The sequence below is a fragment of the Salmo salar genome, chromosome 05 (assembly GCF_965601325.2).
Source record: "Salmo salar chromosome 05, fSalSal1, whole genome shotgun sequence".
Taxonomy (NCBI): domain Eukaryota; kingdom Metazoa; phylum Chordata; class Actinopteri; order Salmoniformes; family Salmonidae; genus Salmo; species Salmo salar.
In genome coordinates this window covers 26,162,345-26,180,609 of record NC_138295.1, presented here as the reverse complement: position 1 = coordinate 26,180,609, position 18,265 = coordinate 26,162,345, and the positions used below count along the sequence as shown (strand labels likewise).

The window sequence follows — 18,265 nt, the reverse complement described above, 5'->3', positions numbered from 1 at the left end:
TAGAGCGCTCAGGACCTCAGACTGGGGCGAATCTTCACCTTCCAATAGGACGACGACCCTAAGTAAACAGCCAAGACAACGCAGAAGTGGCTTCGGGACAGGTCTCTGAATGTCCTTGAGTGTTCCAGCCAGAGCCTGGACTTGAACCCAAGCTAACATCTCTGGAGAGACTTGAAAATAGCGACGCTCCCCATCCAACCTGACAGAGCTTGAGAGGATCTGCAGAGAAGAATGGGAAAAACTTCCCAAATACAGGTGTGCCAAGCTTGTAGCATTATACCCAAGAAGACTTGAGGCTGTAAACGCTGGCAAAGGTTCTTCAACAAAGTACTGAGTAAAGGGTCTGAATACTTTGCCAACATTTCTAAAAACCTGTTTTTAAGTCATCATTATGGGGTGTGTGTAGATTGATGAGAGGGAAAAAACGATTTAATCCATTTTAGAATAAGGCTGTAACATAAGAAAACATGGAAAAGGTCAAGGAGTCTGAATACTTTCCTAATGCACTGTATTAGCTCTAACCTTGCTCTGTATAGATAATTTATCGAAAAGGTGGCGATAGGTCAATTTCCAGCTTGACATTTAATGGCATGAAAAAGTCTTAAATGACAAGAGAGACAATATTGTCTAAGACATATACTGAGCATACAAAACATTAAGGACACCTTCCTAATATTGAGTTGCACCCCACACTTTGCCATCAGAACAGCCTCAATTCATTGGGGAAATGACTCTACAAGGTGTTGAAAGCATCCCATAGGGATGCTGGCCCATGTTGACTCCAATGTTTCCACAGTTGTGTCAAGTTGGCTGGATGTCCTTTGGGTGGTGGACCACTCGTGATACAGACTTGAAATTGTTGAGTGTGAAAAACCCAGCAGCATTGCAGTTCTTGACACACCTACTACCGTACCCTGTTCAAAGGCATTTAAATATTTTGTCTTGCCCATTCACCCTTTGAATGGCCCACATACACAATCCATGTCTCAATTGTCTCAAGGCTTAAAAATCCTTCTTTAACCTGTCTCCTCCCCTTCATCTACTCTGATTGGAGTGGATTTAACGAGTGACATCAATAAGGGATCATAGCTTTCACCTGGTCATTCTATGTGGAAAGACAGGTGTTCTTAATGTTTTGTACACTAAACGTAAAATTAAACTAGGAAGCATTGACCATGATGTCGAACAGCTCCATGTAACCATGTTAAAGAGATACTGCGAGATTCTGTCAACCTAGCCTCTAGTTTACCCCACTGTACCTGTAGACGTCCATTCGCTAACACTAGTCAGCATTGCCTTGTGTAACTACCTCTACCTTCCTTCATACTGCACCCAGAGACATACAAATAGTATCCAAGAGTTCATATGAGTCTAGGTAAGTAGAAAAGCTTAATTGCCAGAATATCGCAGTATCGCTTTAAAAGCTTTACATTTTCCAAACCATTAAGTTTAGCATTTACCAGACTTGAAAGCATTCAATGAGAAATCTTTTTCCGTCACTGAATCATCCATCCCAACTCAGGCATTATAGACTTGTAACCTTTATTCTTGAACCAGACTGCAACACCTTACCATGCCCCTCACCATGCACCTTACCATGCCTCTTTCCATGCACCTTACCATGCACCTTACCATGCCCCTTACCATGTCCCTCACCATGCCCCTTACCATGCCCCTCACCATGCACCTTACCATGCCCCTTACCATGTCCATTTCCATGCACCTTACCATGCCCCTTACCATGTCCCTTACCATGCATTAATACATTATACATGCTGTTATGGTTTAGCAATTTCACAATTTGTTTCTCAGACCAAAAATATTGATTGCCAATGTCTCTGGTCCGAAGAAGGTCAATAGACAGAAACGTTGGCAATAAACTAGAATACATATGTGAAATTGTGCAATATTTTGTGTGCAGTATTGCAATATTGTGCCATATTGTTTTCTTTTGAATCATGTTCCATGCTCCAGCATAATGTAAACCTATTCTTGACATTGTATTTTTAGATAAAACCCATAGGCTTTTCAAGAGCTTGGTTCTATCTGCATTTTTGTCAACATTTAGCAATTGACATAGCCTCGTTCTGTTCTATGTTCTCTACCTATATAGTACTCTAAATACCCCAATTGATGTTATTAAGGTCAAAATAATAATAGATAAAAATAGCTGACACCATTCAAACCCTCATTGGAATTTTAAAGGCAATTATCTTAGGATCATCTTTTTGCAGACAGAACCTTCTAGTCTAGCTCTAGTTTAGTTGGTTGTAGATTTTTCTCATACACTAGCTGGTATCTCACAGAGATCTTGCACGTGCGAACACACACACGCGCACACACGCACACTTTTGCTCAACAAATCATCATGTTCAATTACTTCTAAGGAGGTAAACATCTTTGCCAGGGACATACAGGGAGTGGAAACCCCTAGTCGGTCCCTATCACAGCCCATTGTTATCTACAGCCCTACATATACTGCACACTGCGAACAGTTCTCAAATCTGTTCTCAAATATATACTGCGCATTAGGCCTATGTTCTTCAGCTATATTGATGCCCTACATTTGATCATTGATATGTCTTCAACACATTTCTTTTCAATACAGTTTGGGTGGTTAGAGTTATTGTTTGATTCATAGTCCTGAAGAGTCTGCTAGCAAAGTTCCAACAAGAAGAAAAAATGATTCCCTCACATCAGAGATGCATTGTCAGTTAAAGGAGAAATGACGCACCAGATGTTTTCAGACCTTAAACATGTTGAGATAAGCCAACGTTCCAGGCCATGTGTTGATTCAGCTATATGCTCCATCCCCAAATGAATGGAAAAGATAAGCACCACATATCTCCAGATTTTATTTGGTGCATAGCTGCATCTACACTATTGATGGTGTGGGGCCTGGGTTCATCATGATGGTGTGGGACGTGGGTTCATCATGATGGTGTGGGACATGGGTTCATCATGATGGTGTGGGACGTGGGTTCATCATGATGGTGTGGGACATGGGTTCATCATGATGGTGTGGGACGTGGGTTCATCATGATGGTGTGGGACGTGGGTTCATCATGATGGTGTGGGACGTGGGGTCATCATGATGGTGTGGGACGTGGGTTCATCATGATGGTGTGGGACGTGGGGTCATCATGATGGTGTGGGACGTGGGTTCATCATGATGGTGTGGGACGTGGGTTCATCATGATGGCGTGGGGCGTGGGTTCATCATGATGGTGTGGGACCTGGGTTCATCATGATGGTGTGGGACCTGGGTTCATCATGATGGCGTGGGGCGTGGGTTCATCATGATGGTGTGGGACCTGGGTTCATCATGATTGTGTGGGACCTGGGTTCATCATGATGGCGTGGGACATGGGTTCATCATGATGGTGTGGGACCTGGGTTCATCATGATGGTGTGGGACCTGGGTTCATCATGATGGCGTGGGATGTGGGTTCATCATGATGGTGTGGGACTTGGGTTCGTCATGATGGCGTGGGTTCATCATGATGGTGTGGGACTTGGGTTCGTCATGATGGCGTGGGACGTGGGTTCATTATGATGGCGTGGGACGTGGTTTCATCATGATGGTGTGGGACGTGGGTTCATCATGATGGCGTGGGACGTGGTTTCATCATGATGGTGCGGGACGTGGGTTCATCATGATGGTGTGGGACATGGGTTCATCATGATGGCGTGGGACGTGGGTTCATCATGATGGCGTGGGACGTGGGTTCATCATGATGGTGCGGGACGTGGGTTCATCATGATGGTGTGGGACATGGGTTCATCATGATGGTGCGGGACGTGGGTTCATCATGATGGCGTGGGACCTGGGTTCATCATGATGGTGTGGGACGTGGGTTCACCATGATGGTGTGGGTTCATCATGATGGCGTGGGTTCATCATGATGGCGTGGGTTCAACATGATGGTGTGGGACGTGGGTTCATCATGATGGCGTGGGACCTGGGTTCATCATGATGGTGTGGGACGTGGGTTCATCATGATGGTGTGGGACGTGGGTTCATCATGATGGTGTGGGACATGGGTTCATCATGATGGCGTGGGACGTGGGTTCATCATGATGGTGTGGGACCTGGGTTCATCATGATGGTGTGGGACGTGGGTTCATCATGATGGTGTGGGATGTGGGTTCATGATGATGGTGTGGGACGTGGGTTCATGATGATGGTGTGGGACGTGGGACCTGGGTTCATCATGATGGTGTGGGACGTGGGTTCATCATGATGGTGTGGGACGTGGGTTCATCATGATGGTGTGGGACGTGGGTTCATCATGATGGTGTGGGACCTGGGTTCATCATGATGGTGTGGGACGTGGGTTCATCATGATGGCGTGGGACCTGGGTTCATCATGATGGTGTGGGTTCATCATGATGGCGTGCGTTCATCATGATGGTGTGGGACGTGGGTTCATCATGATGGCGTGGGACGTGGGTTCATCATGATGGCGTGGGTTCATCATGATGGCGTGCGTTCATCATGATGGTGTGGGACGTGGGTTCATCATGATGGTGTGGGACCTGGGTTCATCATGATGGTGTGGGACCTGGGTTCATCATGATGGTGTGGGACCTGGGTTCACCATGATGTTGTGGGTTCATCATGATGGCGTGGGTTCATCATGATGGTGTGGGACCTGGGTTCATCATGATGGTGTGGGACGTGGGTTCATCATGGCAGCAGACTACTTTTGGGGTCTAAAAGCATCTTACAAACTGTGATTTCGGACTGTTATGTCGATTTAAGACAAACGGAAAACCAAAATGTTAATCTATGGCCTTATGGTCTGAGTTGATTAGCATTTTGCAGAGCGCATCCTAGAACTGTCGTGACACAGTACGATTTGCAGGCAGATTTCATTATGATACTCATTTCTTTCTGCCAAGCCAAGCAAAACGCCAACAAACACCGACCTAGAGGCATGACAGAGAAGGTTGTTTTATGCAGTGACATTCTTCAACATAACCGTTATTGATTGAGAGGGTAATCATTTAAATGTCACAGATGCAACCCTGGGACAATGACAAATGTGGTGGGACTCCTGGCACGACTGGCCAAATGATGGATTTGGTCTGAGGTCAGGTGACGGGCGGGCAGGCCACCGGGTGGGAAGTTGGCTTTCTCTTCCGTTTGCTCACTCCCTAAACTTCACACCATTTCCCACGCTCATCAACATTGCGAAGTGAATGATGCATTCTCCTAATCGTTGAATGAGATTATATGGCTGTCTTCTGTAGATAACAAACCTACAGGGTTTTTCCTTTGTGTGGCAATGCGGTTTCTCAATTAAATAAGGCATGCAATCCCTTTCATTAATTTAGATAAGCATTCAGGGTAGGCTCTGAGACAGGTAGTTGATTCTCCATGCAAAACAAATAATCCCAATTCCCAACAGCTCAATTGCTTAGCTATTGCTGTCCTTTGGAATTGTCCTTGAAAGAGAGAAGGAGAACAATAGGATCGTTTATACCATGGAATTGAGAGAGAGAGAACAACAGGAGAGTTTTCTACCATGGTATTGAGAGAGAGAGAGAGAGAGAGAGAGAGAGAGAGAGAGAGAGAACAATAGGAGAGTTTATACCATGGTATTGATAGCGAGAGAACAATAGGAGAGTTTATACCATGGTATTGATAGCGAGAGAACAATAGGAGAGTTTATACCATGGTATTGATAGCGAGAGAACAATAGGAGAGTTTATACCATGGTACTGAGAGCGAGAGAACAATAGGAGAGTTTATACCATGGTACTGAGAGCGAGAGAACAATAGGAGAGTTTATACCATGGTACTGAGAGCGAGAGAACAATAGGAGAGTTTATACCATGGTACTGAGAGCGAGAGAACAATAGGAGAGTTTATACCATGGTACTGAGAGCGAGAGAACAATAGGAGAGTTTATACCATGGTACTGAGAGTGAGAGAACAATAGGAGAGTTTATACCATGGTATTGACAGAGAGAGAACAATAATGGCCCCATCCCTCAGCTGCATACCAAAACAAGTGTCGGAGCTGCCATTTTGCTGAAAAACGAAATATCAAATTCTAACTTTAAGCGCTGGAGATTTTTATCAAGCAAATTCCAGTCGACTACGGTGGTCTTTATCAGCCTAAGTCTCATTAATTAGGCAGAAAGCTGTCCGATAACACGCCTGAAAGATAATGACGGTGGCGGCAGCCACTTTGCCTGTCGTTTAAGTCCAGATAGACACCAGGAATTGAAGTAGTCATAACCAAGTAGTAGAGTCATTGTGGACTCTATTGGACCATGAAAATGGACACAGATGGGAATGTTCCGTGTGCAAGATTAGGAGAGAGCAGCATGAGTGAACACAATATGTTTACACCATTTCCATGTGCATTATTCTAGGACATTGTTTTGCCCCCAGAGAGAATACTAGCTTGTGAGGCCATCTGCTCCTCCAGAATTCCACTACAATACAGGTTGTGAGCCTGTGCTTGAACACATTAGTGCTTAGTGCTTTCATTGGAATTGGATGTTTACTAGCAGGATTTGAACTTGTTTCGATAGCCATTGCTACTGCAGAGTACATGTGCACATTGATTTACAGATTACAGGCGGCTTCAGTCTTTAATCTGTGTAACATAAATGTTGGACCATAGTGCTTAAAAAGTCAACTGCCACCTACCTGTCTGTGAACACCTTGCTGAGAATGTATTGCAAGTGAAATTCACATTTTCAAATAGGAGGATAAAACCATCCTCCTCTTCCTCAATACACCAGTCTTCACTGACAGACATGTATTCAATATAATGTCTATAGTGCTGAAGTATAGAAACAACCTGTATGTTGTTCCCTAAGGCTTGGCCGTGCTCCTGCTCTGCTTCTGTTTAGGCTAAAGCCATTTCCCCATGGCCATCACCGCTACAGAATCTTCCTCTTTCTTTTTTATTCCATCCACTTCCTTTCTTTCCCCAACTCACCCGCTGAGAGATAGGAAGACCTGCATTTCAATTATAGATTGGTATCACACTCAACTCCTTCTTTTCTCAAATCCCTTTTCACTTGACAAAGGCTAAAACCTGCTCCATTTTTTCAGTCTCTCGATGAGGCCTCTGCTTTCCATTCTGATACTTTACCTCTATTCAATGAATTAGTAAGGTGGCCTGAACGTTCTGACCATCTTTAAATCATTATATCTCTATTTTTGGGTTCTTTATTCCTGCTATAGAAGCCTGTTATCTACAATTTTTTCATGTCATATTCCTTTATTTCAACCATTACGCAAATGTAATTACTGTAATATATTATCCACCATATTTCTTTAAAAACCTTCGCTTCATCCCAAATCTCAAACGCAATGTTTTATTTATTTTAACCCATATTTTACCCTTAGTTGACTGAGAACCCATTCTCATTTACAGCAACGACCTAGGGAATAGTTACTGGGGAGAAGAGGGAGATGAATAAGCCAATTGGAAGCTGGGGATGATTAGGTGGCCATGATGGTATGAGGGCCAGATTGGGAATTTAGCCAGTGGTTAACGCTCCTACTCTTACGATAAGTGCCATGGGATCTTTAGTGACCAAAGAGAGTCAGGACACCCGTTTAACTTCCCATCTGAAAGACAGCACTCTACACAGGGCAATGTCCCCAATCACTGCCCTGGGACATTGTGATATATTTTTTTGACCTGAGGAAAGAGTGCCCCCTACTGGCCCTCCAACACTACTTCCAGCAGCATCCAGGGACCGACCAAGATCGAACCCTGCTTACCTTCAGAGTCAAGCCAGCAGTGGGCTGCAGGGGTGTATGCTGCTGGTCAGGTTGAATAGGGAATTGCATTAAAATGATGTGCTTTTCCTTTTTCACTTCACTATTTGCTTGAGAGATTATTATTTGTATTTCTTTTTTACATCTCTCAGGATGGCCAACTGTTGTTATGAGAGCATTCAGCTAAGCTTTCCTACCTTCTTATTAAGATTCACCAATGGCTTTTCAACATAATTGCACCTTTCATTCTTAGCACACATCTACAAGTACTGTAATTTGCCTCTATTTCTTGGCTGTGCACTCAATGAAGCGTTATCGGGAGCACTTATATAATGATTTGTTCAACACTTGATTAGATAATAGATGTCTTGCTTAGCCGTTGGTGTGCTTTCTCGCATATCTCACTTGTCACCGAGGCTATTTTTGGATAGGGTGTCCATTTGTAGAAGCTGGTCTGAAAGGTTTTTAAAGTGTCAAGTGCTTCTTAACCAAGGAATCATGCTGTCATTATATGCAAATCAAGTATTATATGCATTACATTCAAATCAAGAATGAAATTTTAAAGTGGAAATTACAAACTTTAGAAGACTTTTTAAACCTAGAATATACTACAAGTTTGTATTTCCCACTGTGCAGTAAAATTCTCAGCAACAAAAGGGATCAAATTAAGATCCTACATCTGTACTATGAATCACTGTATTTTATTGTACTTATGTGATTATCAAACCTTTCACCAACCTTTTATCTACCTTTGGCCCATAATTAGCTGAGTCAGTGCTGTTCCTCAAAGTTACAAAACAAATTGGCCTACCATTTTCTTTTTAGGTCCTTTACATTCTCAATGTCCCAATGTCATCGGAGAAGGGCGGTGGCATCAGTTGTCCTATTTCAATACTGACTGATACCCACCTGGTTAGCATGTCCCCACTGTCCCCAGGGCTCAATGATTATCGTGCAGCCCTGACAAAGACTCCCAGAGAATCGATCTGAAACACGAAGACTCAGCAGGGAGTTACATGGGAGAGCTATAGGGAACAAGACCCTTTATTGGGAGGGTTGAGATTGGACTCAGTTCAATAGTAGATCGCCAGTTTGTCCTTGGATGTGAATCTCGGACACATTGTTTTAGGTGTGGTTTTGTACGTATTGCTGTAACACTGTTCTGATTGACATGACAGCTGTAATTTCCTATTAAGATAACCCTATGTCCTAAAGCATAAGACTAAATAAACAGTTGAATAATTATTTTCATTGGTTATGGTAGTGTTATAAGGTTTTACAATGTGTTATGCAAGCTTTACCAAGGTGTTGTATTACCTTACTGACAGTGTTAGGAAAGCCATATGCAAACATATCAAGCGTTACAGAAGTAGCTAAAACGTGTCAGTTGGCCCAAAATATTATTCTTATGGCTGAGTTTTATCAAACCTGCTATAGAAATATCTATGCAGCTTTGATTACATGCACTATATTTTATTTTACACTTCCGTCATTTAGCAGATGCTCTTATCCAGAGGTGAATTCAACTACAGTAGCCAGTAGGTAAAACAATCACTTAATAAAAACTTTAATTCATCAAAGTAGCCGCTATCCACTAACACTACTGCCTTTGCACATACTATTCTTATTCAGTAAACTGGAAGCATCTACCGTAGAGTGGTCTAGTTGCTATTAATTACAGTACCCCAAACCATTCTGCAATTTTATTTGAGTTATTTGAAGGTATGTTAACACTCTATGTTCCTGATTTAATACTGAAATGCGTTTTTGATTGAACAGCATCCCTAAGCCTTATCGAGATAGACTACCATCTGCTTCAGAGAGTGTGCCAAGATCCTTCAAGAACCATCCCACACAAAAGCCCATTGATGAGTGCTTGGATGTACAGTAATGGAGGCTTTCTCTTAGCGAGGTAGTAAACCTTGATTTCTCTATTTACCTGAACTCCACTTGTCCCTATTGAAAAGCGAGGACGGCACATTTTCTGAAGGGATAATTTTGTCTGTCACCCAAATGGCTTCCTATTCCCTATATAGTGGACTACTTTTGACAGGGGCCCTATGGGCTACACATAGGGAATAGGATACCATTTCTGACGAAGCCTTTGTCGAACAAGATGGAAGAAGTGAAGAAGAACTCAAGGGGAGGGCCTTACTCCTCGTATGACATGCTATTCATCTAATGGAGTTGCATTTTCTCCTCTGATGTACTGGCTCTGTAACTCTACTGGCCTTCTATTAGCTTGACTTTAGTTGTCTAAGCATTGAGAGTAAGTTATTTATGCTCTATTTTCAAATCAGATGGGAGACAGTGAGACAGACATTCTTTGCTTTTTTAAAGGCCCAGGGAACGTTCTACATCGACTGACCCTATCTGCAGTCTATTGTATTCTTTTCCCATTGGTACCAGTGAGAGTAGAGAAAGACGGTAAAACCAAATCTGGCAACGATTCGATTCAACTTAAAAAATTGCTGAGAGAGAGAGAGAGATTAACCAAGTGGCATAGGCTATAGTTGAGCAGATGCGTTTGTAGGATTTCCACATATGGGCAGGGTTGGGTAGGTTACTTTATAAACGTAATCCGTTACAGTTACTAGTTACCTGTTCAAAATTGTAATCAGTAACGTAACTTTTGGATTACCCAAATTCAGTAACGTAATCTGATTACATTCCATTGCTTTTAGATTACAACCACAATCTGTAAGGCACAAAAAGCAAAATGAGAGATCAGCAGTGTGATTCACATTAATGCACTATGTAGATATCAATAATAAGTGATATCCATGTCACCGTAGACTAAACCACTGCTGTCATTCTTACCTATAAGTGTTTATTCAAGTTGGATAATCTTTGGATGCACCATTGGAAGACATAGCTTGGACTGTAGCCTACAAAAGCCTATTCCTGCTCTGCGATCCATCATAGTGGTCTCAGACTCGCTCAGGTGGAACAAACTTAAACTTGCGCCTTTTTTGCATGCTGATTTGAATGTCATTGAGAAAACAGAGAAGTGTCCTCCAAACAAATCTGAATTTAAAAGTAATCCTCGAAGTAATCATCTAGTTTTTTAAAAGTATCTGTAATCTGATTACAATATTTTTGCTGGTAACGTAACGGATTACAGTTACAATTTCTTTGCATTCCCTTACATGTAACGGATTACTTGTAATCCGATTTTTTGGGAGCATTTTATAAACGCATTTCATGCAGTTCTATGTCATTTACATGGCAGAAGACTGTCACAACTTCCACCGAAGTCAGCTCCTCTCCTTGTTCGGGCGGCGTTCGGCGATCAACGTCACCGGCTTTCTAGCCGCCACTGATCTATGTTTCTTTTTTTATGTGTTTTGTCTTGATTGTACACACCTGGTTTCCATTACGTTATAATTTATTCCCTATTTAACCCTCTGGTTCACACATGGTTTTGTGCGTGTTTGTTCTTTGTTAAGTGGTCTCTCTTTTGTGTCGAGCTGGATTGTTTTCCCTGTATGGAATTAGTTTGTGATTTATTTCGAGTAAAGTACGTTTTTACTCAGTTCTGTGTCCTGCGCCTGACTCCGTCCTACCCGCTGCACACAGACACTTGACACATATATCCATTTGTTTTGTCTTGTTCCATTACACACCTGGTTTTCATTCCATAATCACTGCATGTATTTAGTCCTCTGTTCTCCTCCATATCTTTGTGTGTAATTGTTTATTGTTATGTGGATATTGTCAGGCGCTATACTTTTGCTATGTTCCGTGTTTTTGGCACGTTATTGTTCTTATGTGCTGTCATTTTTGGACCGGAATTAAAGTGCGCCAGTTTACTACACTCTGCTCTCCTGCACCTGACTTCGCCTCCTGTACACACCCCTAACAAAGACATTAGCTGACTATTTTTTAATAGCACACAAATTACAGAAATGAATGCTTACCCTGATACTGACAAACTGAAATCAATAAAAACGTTCTGGTCTTGAATTCAAACAATAGCCCAGGCCAATGACACGACACACATATTGTACAATATTAGGAGTAAATATATGTATATATATACATATATACATATATATATACATACACTACCGTTCAAAAGTTTGGGGTCACTTAGAAATGTCCCTTTTCTTTAAAGAAAAGCAAATCTTTTGTCTATTAAAATAACATAAAATTGGTCAGAAATACAGTGTAGCCATTGTTAATGTTGTAAATGACTATTGTAGCTGGAAGCGGCTGATTTTTAATGGAATATCTACAAAGATGTACAGAGGCCCAATATCAGCAACCATCACTCCTGTGTTCCAGGTTTATCATTTTAAAAGGTCTGATTGATCAATAGAAAACCCTTTTGCAATTATGGTAGCACAGCTGAAAACTGTTCGATTTCAGGCTCAAAATGGCCAGAAACAAAGAACTTTCTTCTGAAACTCAACGTCAACAGTGAAGATGCAACTCCGGGATGCTGGCCTTCTAGGCATAGTTCCTCTGTCCAGAGTTCCTCTGGCTTTTTCTTTGCAACTCTGCCTAGAAGGCCAGCATTGCGGAGTCGCCTCTTCACTGTTGACGTTGAGACTGGTGTTTTTTGTGGGTACTATTTAATGAAGCTGCCAGTTGAGGACTTGTGAGTCGTCTGTTTCTCAAACTAGACACTCTAATGTACTTGTCCTCTTGCTCAGTTGTGCACCGGGGCCTCCCACTCCTCTTTTTATTCTGGTTAGAGCCAGTTTGCGCTGTTCTGTGAAGGGAGTAGTACACAGCGTTGTACGAGGTCTTCAGTTTCTTGGCAATTTCTCGCATGGAATAGCCTTCATTTCTCAGAACAAGAATAGACTGACGAGTTTCAGAAGAAAGGTTTTTGTTTCTAACCGTTTTGAGCCTGTAATCAAACCCACAAATGCTGATGCTCCAGATACTCAACTCGTCTAAAGAAGGCCAGTTTTATTGCTTCTTTAATCAGCAGAACAGTTTTCAGCTGTGCTACCATAATTGCAAAAGGGTTTTCTATTGATCAATTAGACCTTTTAAAATGATAAACTTAGCTAACACAACGTGCCATTGGAACACAGAAGTGATGGTTGCTTATAATAGGCCTCTGTACACCTATGTAGATATTCCATAAAAAATCTGCCGTTTCCAGCTACAATAGTCATTTACAACATGAACAATGTCTACACTGTATTTCTGATCAATTTGATGTTATTTTAATGGACAATTTCTTTTGCTTTTCTTTTTTTTAAAGAACATTTCTAAGTGACCCCAAACTTTTGAATGGTAGTGCATATATATAGAGTAGACTACTAAATACATTTTCCGGTGGCACACTGACTCACCTAATGATGAAGATGAAGCCATAGGCACCGATGTTGACCAGTAAAGGGGCTGTTTGTTATTGTAGTTTGGTCATGGCGTGGCAGGGGGTGCTTGTTTAGGGTGTTTCGGGGTTGTTTGGGTTATGTTCGATGTTAGTGTATTTCTATGTTATTTCTAGTTTGTCTATTTCTATGTGGTGTTTATTGGGTTGACCTTCAATTGGAGGCAGCTGCTTCTCATTGCCTCTGATTCAAGGTCCTATTTATAGGGGTGTTTGTTCTATGGGGGTTTGTGGGTAGTTGTTTCCTGTTTAGTGTTTGTTGCACCTGACGGGACTGTTTGGAGTCGTTTGTTTTGTATACGTGTTTATTTTGTTTTTCCTTCTTCAAATAAAAAAAGAAGATGAGTATACATTTTCCCGCTGCGTTTTGGTCCACTCCTTACGACAATCGTGACAGATGTCCTCATCATGGCAATAGCCTAAATCAAAATAAGCTACTTAGAAAAACAGTGCTGCTGTTGATACAAAATTGTTTCCATTGGTTAGAAATACAGATTAGTCTTCACTATTCAGCAGAATTTGCTTTTAAAACTATGTTTTTCGCGCGATTGTATTTAGAAATTTACAAAAGGAAAACTGCAACCACAACCAACCATACAAATATAATCCATAGATGGTAGTTCCCATTCAAATCAAGACTGGCAGGCATTGCTCGTGTACCCATGAGTTTAACAGTCAAAGTGCCAGGGTAAGAGGTTACAAATCCTTCTATGGATTATATCTCTATAGCCACAACACAGCAAGCTGTTCTATATTTGGCTTGCCTACTTCCCAAATTGCAGCCTTCTCAACTGTAGGCATACTGGTGACTGCCAAGATAAAGGAAAGACTTGAGTAAATGAAGGAAACAAAGTATATGTTATGGAATGGGGTGCATTTCCTGGCATGGTTTAAGGCCACTTGTAGAATCTATGCCAAGGCTCATTGAAGCTGATCTGGCAGCTCGTGGTGGCCGAACACCCTATTAAGACACTTTATCTTGGTGTTCCCTTTATTTTGGTAGTTACATGCATGTGCTTGTGATACAATTTAATCCACAGTAATTTTTTGGGGAAAAGCCCCTGCATTAGCGTGTGTATCAGAGATAAAGAGAGCTGTAATTCCCAGTTTTTCTTGAGGTAGAAACATCTCTCTCCACACAAAGAAACTACATTGTGGGATGAGTGATCTAGGATCTAAATACCATGTCATGGGTTTCTGTGCAGGGGCAGTCTATGCGAATTGTAGTCACTCAGGATTCCATGATGTGTGGCATCCCTGGGAGCTGGGCTGCTGTTGCTATTAGTGAGATAGTAAACCAAATTGGAAGCCTTTGCATTACGATGCCTTTGAGGTAAATCACTGATTCGCAGCCTGCATGTGTTTTCTAATATGGGCATGCTGTGACCCACACAAAACCCCAAGGGTAGCTGACATTTGAACACAAGCCACTGCTGCTGTTGTTTATGTAGATAATTGTTGTGTTGTTTTTGTTTGGATGTGCAGTGGGTAGCGGGGTGTCGTAGCATTATCTCTGTATGTTTAATATTTCAGACATTCACAGACATAATTGGGATTGCTGAAATGCTGCCTCACGTTCTAATACTATAAAACCAGGAGTTGTATTTAATCAAAACCATTCTACAACAAACCTGTGCTGTGGGACATCACAAAATACCTGTGCTACAAAAAAAGCATTAGTTATTTCACCTCATAAACATGCTCTACTTTATCACAATTAAGCTAATTCGCTAAATATGAGGCTCAGTAACATTTCTATTTTCCTGCTGTGAAAATGGAATAGATTTTTAGCCCAGCCCTGATGACATTTGCCTAATAAACACCTAGTTTGACCATAGCAACGGCTTCAGCAGAAGAATCCAGTTGATGAAATAGCTAGGCCTGCCCACCTGATGTTATGTTCTGATAGGCAATCTCAGAGACTGTCATGATTGACAACATCCTATAAAATGAAAGCTGCAGCAAGATAACCATCCATCTCTCTCCCATCTTACTGTCACTCATCTTTCACTGTGTTAAATTGGTGGGAGTCACTAACTGCCACAACAGTATGAAGCTTTGGTAACCATTAGAAGATTTGGTTCAGCTTTAAATGACGTTCAGATTTTAAACGCTTCATAAAGCCTTCATAATGCCTTCATAAGTGCTACATGAATGTGTTACATTCTATAACCGTACAGTAGGTCATGCTCTATAAAGGGTTTATGAATGTGGAATAAATGTGTGACATAACCACCAATGTCAAATGTGACATAACCCACTGCTTAATAAAGGCTTTATAAATCAAATTAAATTGATGCTTCACAAAGCATTTATTACCTTGTCATGCATCTTGGTAAAGCATTGCAACACCAGGATAGTGGGTTAGATTCCCGGGACCACCCATATGTAAAAATGTATGCACGCATGACTGTAAGTCGCTTTGGATAAATGTAATTGTATTACTCTAAACCCTTTCTAGGATGGCCCAACCTCTTTCCCTCTTGGGTGCATAGTCAATATTGGACTTGACCTCAACTTCCAACAAAATGCTGCGCGGCAGTTTGACACACACTCTAAAGTGCAGTCACAGCAAAAAACGTTGGTAAGGCCCTTTAAAATCCGTATTTATCTTTTGCATAATTCCTTCTTTTCCTAAGTCCATTTAGTTTTTCCAGGTTTCGGCTTTCCCCCATTTTTTTTTCTGGTTTTCCCCCAGTTTTTTCACACTTTTTTACGAGGATTTTCTGTGTTCACAGCAATGCTTAAATCACACCAGATGACCACTTTTGAGGTCTGGGAAAAATCTAAGAAACTTACATTTTTGCTTGTAGCTGCCTTTGTTTCAGTGTGCATGCACTGTTTGGTTAGCGGTGTTTCGGTAGCGCAGTAAGCTCACATATAATGAGTTAGCAAATCAAATGCCCACTTGTGGTGCCACTGGACAGTGACAAACGAGTAAAGAAATCTTTATTTGTTGGAATTTAAATTACTTTGTAGTATTTATATGTGTTGAGTTAGATTACAAAGCTACCTCAATCACTAGATCAAATAATTTCGGCGACATCAACGCAATTGCTAGCTAGCTAATAGGCCTGACAACTTTCTTTGTTGTTAGGTTGGAACCAACATGCAGTACCTCCAGCAGGGAGAGAAGCAAGAACCATTTGTCAGCCAGCTCAGGGACAAGCTACACTATTCACAGTGTAATGTTCAATTTATTTGAGCTGTTAATGATAATTCCTGTAGACTTTACATTAAGTACATCGTCATATGATATAATGCATTTGTGAATGTGTTATGAATGACCGAAGGTGTCTGACTTTGTAGTAAGCACAGTGTCACGTGTTATAGAGTCTTTATGGATGTGTTATGAATGACCGAAGGTGTCTGACTTTGTAGTAAGCACAGTGTCACGTGATATAGTCTTTATGGATGTGTTATGAATGACCGAAGGTGTCTGACTTTGTAGTAAGCACAGTGTCACGTGATATAGAGTCTTTATGGATGTGTTATGAATGACCGAAGGTGTCTGACTTTGTAGTAAGCACAGTGTCACGTGTTATAGAGTCTTTATGGATGTGTTATGAGTGACCGAAGGTGTCTCACTTCAAACTAAGTATTACAGGACACCACATAAAGTGTCAATAAATAGGTTAACGTTCTGCTGATTTATGAAGGTTCTCTCATGATCCACAGGTTACTGGTAGGGTGTGAGAGATATTTAAATGGGTTGATAGACCTGCAAAGCTTGTGTTTGTGTGTGTCAGAATCAAGATGATTTGGAGCAGTCCAACCTGAGATTACCACACCAGCTTTTCCTCTTCTGTTCCCATGCTGGAGACCAGGGCTTGATTACAACCTGTTAACAATGGTGTCAACCGTTTGTGGCTGATCTTTCAGCGGGGGAGTGGGTGAATTTGTCAAAGACTTGTCTGGGCCCAGGACCCCACGGTACGGCTTGTTATATTGTTGTCAAAGACTTGTCTGGGCCCAGGACCCCACGGTACGGCTTGTTATATTGTTGTCAAAGACTTGTCTGGGCCCAGGACCCCACGGTACGGCTTGATATATTGTTGTCAAAGACGTGTCTGGGCCCAGGACCCCACGGTACGGCTTGTTATATTGTTGTCAAAGACTTGTCTGGGCCCAGGACCCCACGGTACGGCTTGTTATATTGTTGTCAAAGACCTGTCTGGGCCCAGGACCCCACGGTACGGCTTGTTATATTGTTGTCAAAGACCTGTCTGGGCCCAGGACCCCATGGTATGGCTTGTTATATTGTTGTCAAAGACCTGACTGGGTCCAGTAGCGCACAGTATGGCTCGTTTTTGTTTTGTGCGTGTTTGTGTGCTGAGGAACATGTAACTTGGTTCCAGAAGAAAGACACTTACAATTTCTTTAGATTAGGCGCCTGTAACGGCTGTCGGGAGAGAGAGTAGACCAAGGCGCAGCGGAGTTAGTGTTCATCATGATTTTAATTTACTAAAGAACACTACACAAAACAAAACGAGAAAACTGACAGCCAAACAGTCCTGTCAGGTGCAAAACACTCAACAGAAACAATTACCCACAAAACCCAAAGGAAAAACATGCTCCTTATGTGTGACTTCCAATCAGCAACAACGCTCTACAGCTGTGCCTGATTGGAAGCCACGCGGCCAAAATCAATGAAACAAACCAACATAGAAAAATGCACATAGAACGCCCACCCAATGTAACACCCTGGCCTAACCAAAATAAAGAACAAAAACCCCTCTCTATGGCCAGGGCGTTACAGCGCCTTCATCAAGGTAAGTGTTTCTTGGTGTAACGTCGTCTCCAGGCTATTGCACACACAGTATATACTATAAGCCTTGGATATCAACCATTCAAAGTTGACCTTAGTGAGAGTGACCATTGAATTCTGTAGGAGTGACCTTACTGAGTAATGTATTTGTCATTGTCACTACTTAACACAGTCAAAAGTCATAATTATTGCTAATCCCTGCCCATTTCAACAATTTATCTTCTTAAAATGATATTTTAAACCTAACCCTAACTCATGAAGGCCTAGTTTGATGTGTTGGTCAACCAGACCTTCCGCGCATTTGGGCAGAAGTGTCTGGGAACGAGATTAGGTGTCATGTGACTATGAACCCTTTATAAAGCATGACATATGGTTATAGATGCTTTGCAAC

The 18,265-nt window shown here is 41.8% G+C and overlaps 1 protein-coding gene across 1 annotated transcript in view; it reads left to right on the top strand.

Moving 5' to 3' along the window:
• Positions 1–18,265, top strand: part of LOC106604547 (BTB/POZ domain-containing protein KCTD8) — a 36,344-nt gene that overhangs the window by 8,934 nt on the left and 9,145 nt on the right. The gene's annotated exons all lie outside the window — the stretch shown is intronic.